We start from the raw sequence: 8,041 nt of genomic DNA, 5'->3' as shown, positions 1-8,041 counted from the left end.
TTGAAAGAATGCAATTTGCATTAAAATGCTTGGATGGAAACCCATTCTTACTTCATCTATCAGAGAGAGAGGGAAAGAAAAAGAAAAAAAAGAAGGTGGTGAGGGTGAGAGAGAGAGAGCAATTAGGTACTGTACTTCCTCACATAAAGGTCAGAGACTGTTCCCAAGGTAATAGACATAAGACAAAACACTGAGCCTCCTTTGAGGTCACAATTAAGCGGAAAAATCACAGATCAAATATCTCCCTTCGTCCCTGAGAGATTATTCAAACTTGTCTGCGACTGGAGTTTAAAGCAAACATCTCCGAAGATGAAGCACATGCTGTCCACTGCCTACTCCCCATCTAATGCCGCCTTCTGCCAGTCTCCAACACTACCCTCCTGCAGTGGAAGTTAAAGTTGCCAATATTCCTCCCTGTCCTCAAACAGAGCGCCGCTCCTCACCCGTTTTTCTCCCCTCCCTCCCCTCTGTGCTGTGTTGACATTTAAAGGGCTCGTGTGGCCCCGAGCACCGCGGTGTCATGCCCTTGGGCCTGGGATGCCCTCTCCCTCTCTCTTACTGCCTCTCACTCTTAAACTCTCTCTTTCTTTGGCCCGGCTGGGTCAGCACAATCAAGTCAGTAGAGCTTTGCCGGGGCAGTAGAAAATGGATTATGCCTCGAGTTTGAGCATGGCTATGCTGACCTTGGCTAAGAGGGGTCAGCAGAAGCTGGGCAGGTTTGGCAGATATCATTTCACAAATCTGGGCTAAAACAGCCAACATTAAATGTATGCATGAGACGTTCTTAGATCAATTTCAAAAGCAGCAGAGACGGTGAGGGATTAAACACAGACAGAAGAGTTGTTGAAAGTGGGGATCGGGTCATTCACTTACCTTTAGTAGCTTTAGGTAGCGATAGAAAAGCAAAAATGTATGCTTTCTATTGCTAAATTGTCTAAAAGATTGGCCTCGATGGAAACTGAGGAGTGGGGTATAGTGTGAATGTTTACCTCCAAAATATTTCCTTCCACCATGCAATGTTTGATCAGAACGCATGCTGTGTACTCAAAGCTCAATGCTCACTAAACAATAAGTCTACAGCTATGCTAGCGGCTCTGTGACGCTGTACTTCATATTCACAGCAGCACTTTGAACTAAATGCTAACGTCTGCATGCTAATATGCTCACAATGACAATGCTAACATGCTAATGCTTAGCAGGTATTAATGAATGGTATGATATGGTATATTTACCATGTTCACCATCTTAGTTTAGCTTGTTAACATGTTCATATTTGAAAATTAAACATACACAAACAATGCAGCTCAGGCTGATGGAAATGTCATTTTAGAAGTAGGTAGTTGATCATAAACCAAAGTTTTGACCGGACGATGGCACTACAGGAAAAGTCAGTGGATATCTGTCCCACATTTTATGGCAATAGATGGGATACCTCCGTCTTGAGCAAAGTGACCGCCCGTCTGTCCGACCGACCGACCGACCGACCGACCGATCTTTGTCGCCAAACATAGAGAACAATGGCTGCTACACGTAGAGAACTTGTATTTACCGTGCACTACTCTAGGAGATAACTTGGGCTGGGTGATATATAATGTAAACAATTTTTTTTGCAAAAATACATCAGTGCATGATTAACAACAGTATGACTAATTCAAGTTTCTAGGCTGTTGGACTGAACTGTTGTGTGATTAGATATATTTAGTTGTTGGTAGCTCTTTAAAGTTCTATTACATGGGATTCTGAATATTGACTTTGAAACTGATTGCCGTACGATTGTATTTAAGTCAGGCAGAGACTTTATCAATCTGTTTAATATTCCAGCCCCAGATTTAACCTTTTACGAGGGCCCTTACAGTCACATCACTTTTTGTCCAAGGCTTATGTGTTTGGCTCTAGGCTTCATTCATCTATAGGAAACCTATATTCTTTCCTCTCAAGCAGCCAGCAACATTGACAGCCCTCTTCTCAGAGAGTATGGCGAAGAGAAGACCGGGTCGAGGAGAGGGCAGCTCACCTCTGTCTAACAACTTCACCTTTGTCACCTCCTCTATCTGACCGGGATAAATGCACTACATGCCAAATTAGGCTGCGTACAGTATAGGACGGTGGGATCAAAAGGAGGCACAGGCAGGAAACAATTTACTCTTACATTTTCCCTGCCCAAACACACACATGCACAGCCTTTTTCCATCCCATACCTGAATGTTTATCTCTTAATTGACCCTATCTGTGCTTATCTAATCTCTCCCTCCATCTTTCTGTCTCAAACTATCGCTCCATCTCTCTCTGCGTCATTCTCTATCTGGGCACACACAGGGGGCGTAATGGACAGGGGCCTCCACAGTAATTATTCAATCAACCTCATAACCTTGTCGCAGGTTGGGCGGCCCATTAATGCACTCACCCAAATGGACCCCGCCACTTTGACTGCTAATGCTCCGGCTAGCTAGCAGCACAACAGGCTGAATGTCATCTAGACAGAGTGTGAAACAATCCGCTCAATAGAGCTGAGTCGACTTATTCTGTGATGGCACAGTGGGAAATATATAGAAAAGGAAAGTGTGACTTCTGAGAGCACTGAGGGAAATAATTTACTGCACCCACAGCTTCTAGAGATCAACCTGTATCAAGTGTGACCGCAGGTGTTCGCAATATGTTGCTGCAGTGCTACATATTCATAAGTGTGGTGTATATGTGTGTGTGTTTCAGACCCCTACCCTATAGAGCCATGCTCTCTTGGCACAATCTCAACAGCAACAGAGCGGAGGGCACTGCGGCGAGCGTTCGCAGCCGCTGTTTGCCGTGCGTTTTTGTCTGGCTGCTTGCTTGGCGCCCGCTCTGTTTATTTTCAGCAGGGACGTTTAATTAGGGCCTCCAGCTGTCAGAGGTTCGTTAGCGTGCCCCTCCTCTCCCAGAGCCGCCCCTCTCCGTAGGGAGTCAGGGGCATGAGGCAAATGAACACATTTAAGTCAAACAGCACGCAGACAGACAATAGCCCCACCGCCATGCCACCAGCTCCCCTAGGTAGAGATATGGTTGTTTTATGCCTCATCTCCCCAACCCCTGGGGCCTGATACAGAGGCTGGCCAAGACTGAGAATGTGGAGGCAGAGGAGCTCTCATAGCCCACAGGAGACGACATGCACACTGCGATCATGTAAAGGTGAAGAGCAGGATCAAGACTGTGCAACTGAGGGAAGGACAGACTAGTTCCACTTATGGGGATTTTTATAATTTTTGATAAATTACTAAAATGAGATTACTGAAAAAAAAAGATGTAAGAACCTCATCTTAGGAAAACCATTCAAAAGTCTCTGTTTCTTTCTGTTAAGAATGTCAAAAAATACATTGGATATATATATATATATATATATCTTTAGTTATGATCGTAATGTCCGTTAATTTTGACTATTGTCACAAATCGTACTAAACAAACTTAATACTTGTGACGCATACATGAGCATGCAAGAGCCTTCTCCTGAGATCTGGGTGAATTCCACAGAATGACCTTGTCACCATTTGCATTGTGCTTTTAAGCAGTGCTCGCATATCATAATTGCGTCATTGTGAAACAGGACCCTGGTTTGGTTCTGGCATTAAAAAGGATACTAAAAAAGCTGGCATCAGTTTCCAACTCACATAAACACTATGTATAGCGGGAATTCTGGACATTTTTTAGTATTTCCCAAATAAAAATAAAAATAAAAAACGGTTTTTGACAGCTATCTTCTCTTCTTCAAACCCCCACCCGTCTTTACTCTATCTAGAGGTAAAAGTGGAATACACACACAACAGCGATGCAAGATATTGCTGTGAATAATATTTTATCAAACAGAAAACGTTCAATATCATGGAAGATGTGGAAAACATGGTTGGAAATAACATGAACAGAATATTTGATGTAGCTAGTTTTCTATCTTGCCTTTCATGTTGTTGAGTAGTTGTAAATGAGTGTCTGGAGCGTCCGGGGAGATGAAGTTTGGTATTCTGGTTGGAGGGCTGAAAACTACTTATCATGCATTACGGCCCTGGTTGGACCTCAGGATTTGGAAGTCAAAAGACTTTTTAATGTACAATTTTTCAGCCGCTGATCAATCGACAGCTGCTGGACATGAAGATCTCCCCCCCCCCCCCCCCCCCCCCCCCCCTCTCTCTATCAGTATTCCATATTCTGACTCGCTCGGCATTCTGCTTCCGTATCGGAGAGCCAGCTGTGGTTGACCTTGACAACTCTGGATCATTCCCAACCCAAGGTTCTCTCCAACTCTCAAGGGCCTTGGCGTCCCCCCCCCCCTTCCTCCTCCTCCTCCTCCTCCTCCACCACCCCCTTCGCCTCTCCCATCATCCTCACCCCTCCATCTCTCCTAACCCCCTCTTTGCTCCTCTATGGCCCCTGCCTGGGTCATTAATTATCTAATGGAATCAATACAGCGGTAGATTGGACCAGAGTGACCCCGCCCGCCCCCAGGTATCTCCGCGGTGATGAGGAGGAAGAGGAGGGTTCGGGAAGGGTGTAAAGGAATGGTGATAACAACATGTGTGAGCGAATCAGCATCGGACAGTCACAGTGTGGACCGTCCCGAAAACTGGAAGAATAAAGAATAAAGAGATTAGCGATAAATAAATGATTAGAGAGGGGGAGAGGGGTGGATGGTGGGCGGACGGGGGAGGGAGAGAGCATAAGTTGATGCGGAGCGAGGCAAATCAGATGGCAAAAGAGAGAGAGAGAGAGAGAGAGAGAGAGAGAGAGAGAAATGATGGACGGATGAAGACATAGATGAAAAAAGGAGAGAGAAAGAGATTTGCTAATGTTCACCCTTGGTAATCAATATCTTTCTCCTCCTCCTCTTTTATTACAGAGGGCTTTGGTGAGCGTTGCTTTGATGTCCACTCCTCACGGGCGTGGAGCTACGCAGAATCCAATCCATGCCTGTCATAATTACCATCTACCGCAGCCTGAGTATACATGAAGAAATACTCGACTTCACCTGCGCTGTATAAAATATGAAGTTGAAAGTATCAGCGTACAGAACCCCATATATATACAATGTTTACCAGAAGAACTGCTCAATCTCTCAAGATTGCTCTCCAGTGATTTTTCTCAAATACGCTGGATGTCATTCCTCGCTCAATATTGAAAGTAATGAACAACATTTAAGCAGCACAAGTGTAATAACTTGATGAAGGGTGCAGACTTTATCCCATAAACTGCCATTTTCAGCAACAATGTGCCTTTTATGGAGTTTATAGGAGTAGCGATGTCTCGTCACAAAATAATCCAGGTAAAATAGACACGTATGTGAAATGAATATGCTATTTATATGAATGTACAAAATATTAAATCTTAAATGCATTAACCCTGCAACAGAAGTAACACAGTGCATTCTGGGGTTAGTTTTCCCTATTAGTAACGGCATAAAGAGACGCAGGAGCAACCGTAAGAGCTAAAAATGTAAGTGGTTCACCGGAGCAACTAAAATGTCTAAATAAAAAATAAAGAGCAAAACATCTAAAATAAGTAGAGAATCTAAATAGCACTAAAAACAAATGCATAAAGTAAAAATGCTGAGTCCATCATGGAGTTAACCATCCACAACCCTTTATTCTGGGGTTAAATACCCCGACCTGCGTGTGAAGCTGGGCTGAAGTGACTAAAGCGGGACTCACAGGAAAGTCAAAGATAAAAGCTTCTTGTTTTGAGCACTTCCACAAAAGGAATGCAGATGTGGTCACATGTACTGTAAGGAGAATGCTGATAATATTCATATACAGTGTTCCCAAAATTGTAAAAGTTAATGGTGAACAAACAGAAAAAAGGGTAGAAAGAAACTTCTCCCTCTGACTCTGGAAGAGTCAGCTAAGTGGATGCCGGTTCTATAAGGCAGAGGATGGTAAATCCACTCCCGCAGGCAGAGACCACATCAGCACTGACCTCCACAGGCCAAAGAACAGCACACAGGGTCACTCACTCTCGCCAACACATTCACACACACACACACACACACACACACACACACACACACACACACACACACACACACACACACACACACACACACACACACACACACACACACACCAGTGTTTGTACTGAATAGCAGGACTTGAAAGCACACTCATTCTGCACACCAGCACAGAGATGTCCACATGCTAATACAGACACATCAATTAGCATGGTGCAAATGTCAGAGTTCAGGGCAGAGTCAAACTGTTGATAAGAGTTGCACAAGTTGTGTAGGTGTCTTGCAGCACACTGGGGAAACCAGGATACCCGCTGGCCTCATACTATATTCCCACACACTGCTCGGAGCTTGACACTTTGTTTGAATATCTCCAGATATATCGTTCATTTCTAAACTTCTTCGTGTCACGGCTTAAATTAAAGAACAAGAAAGAAGAAAGACTTTTGCTCCTGATCTGACGTTCGATTTTAGAGGCGAATGTGACTTTGAGTGCGGATGACTATACATCACGTGCACGTAACTGCACGTGTGTGTGTGTGTGTGAGCGTGTGTGAGCGTGTGTGTGTGCGCGCAGCCTGGTGGATCCCTTCAGGCCGACGTGTGAATGACAGCGGGGGTTATGTAAGGAGCCACAGCGGGGCCGGAGTGGACAGTCCGACCGGAGATCAGGTCAGCAGAGTGTGACACTAAACACATCTCCCTGACACCGCGCTGACACCCTCTGTCACAGACCCACACACTGTCTGTCAACGCTCCTAACACACACACACACACACACACACACACGCGCGGCGAGAGCAAGACGTGTGTGAGCGGCTGTCTGTCAACACACCAGACACTGACCACCTTAGTGTGTGTGTAAGAGAGCAACAGAGAGAGACAGAAATATCAAGAGAGGAAACGAAAGAGGAAAGGAGAGAGCGGTGAGGTGTCTGTCTACCTGAGAACTTGTCAATGAGTCACGGAAAGTGACTGTCTGCTTTTTTCTGCCAACCAAGATACATTTTTATATTACTGATATTAAGTTATCCCCTCATGTGATCATGATTCATGCAAAAGGAATTCAGAAAATAAAACAAACAGAAAACCAGATGTTAACCTCACGGCATAATCACAAACACACTTCAGCGCTCATCTTTGATGGCCAGTAAAATAAAAGTGTCTGCCTGCCGGTAGAACAACAGCTCAGACTACGTTTTATTACTGTAAATTCATTTCAACTTCGTTTGATCTGCGGTCTTGAAACGGGACACTTTGTCTCCGACATTCTTACTTTCACAAAGCGATCCACGTCAGGATCTGTCACACGGTCGCATGCTGGCATGAACCGCAGCTCCTTAAACCCAAAAGCCAAAGAAGAAACGTCTGGGTCTAATAAAAAAGGCCTAAACGTGGGTCACGACCGAAGCGCCCTGCACATGCGAGAACTGAAACGGGATAGAGAGGCTTAGTGGCTCAGTGGGCCGGGTATGAACTGTACCAGGGCGATGTGATGACACGGTCTGACCCTGTTTTTGTGTCAGTACGTTGCTGCTGTATCCGATCTTTATTGGGTAAAGTAGTAATGTAGAAATTTAAAAAAGGTTCCAAAAAAGGTTTTGAGTAAGTTAGTACGGACTGCTGAATTACAAAAAAAGTGTGGACAGCAACCTTTTTTCACTGACAGAAACACGGTGACACCTGAAAGAGCAACTCTGTACCGTAGGTAGTTATTTGGTTTGAATTAATCTGAAGCGCCAGCTATCTCAGCAGCTGTGTGTGTGTCAATGATGCTGCCGCCGGTGTACGAAACACAGCAGAATTTAAAGCAGATTTTAGAGAAACATTCAGGTGGTGTGAAACACAAATATCTACATATGGACAGCCACAGACTCACACAAGCAAATAAAGGAAATCATACAAATACCTTTACATCTGCACACACGCCAGACGTTCACACACATGTTGTCCTTTGTGAAATAACTATTCTGACTTGTGACAAGCCTACGACCACAATCGCTACCAATTCCGAAAAGAGAAATAAAAAAAACCTGACAACCTGAAATCACCAACGTGATGGTTTGATGTTGTTATTTACTT

The sequence above is a fragment of the Pholis gunnellus genome (genome assembly GCF_910591455.1).
Source record: "Pholis gunnellus genome assembly, chromosome: 9".
Classification (NCBI taxonomy): domain Eukaryota; kingdom Metazoa; phylum Chordata; class Actinopteri; order Perciformes; family Pholidae; genus Pholis; species Pholis gunnellus.
The sequence above is the reverse complement of the archived record's forward strand: the minus strand, read 5'-3'. Positions refer to the sequence as shown.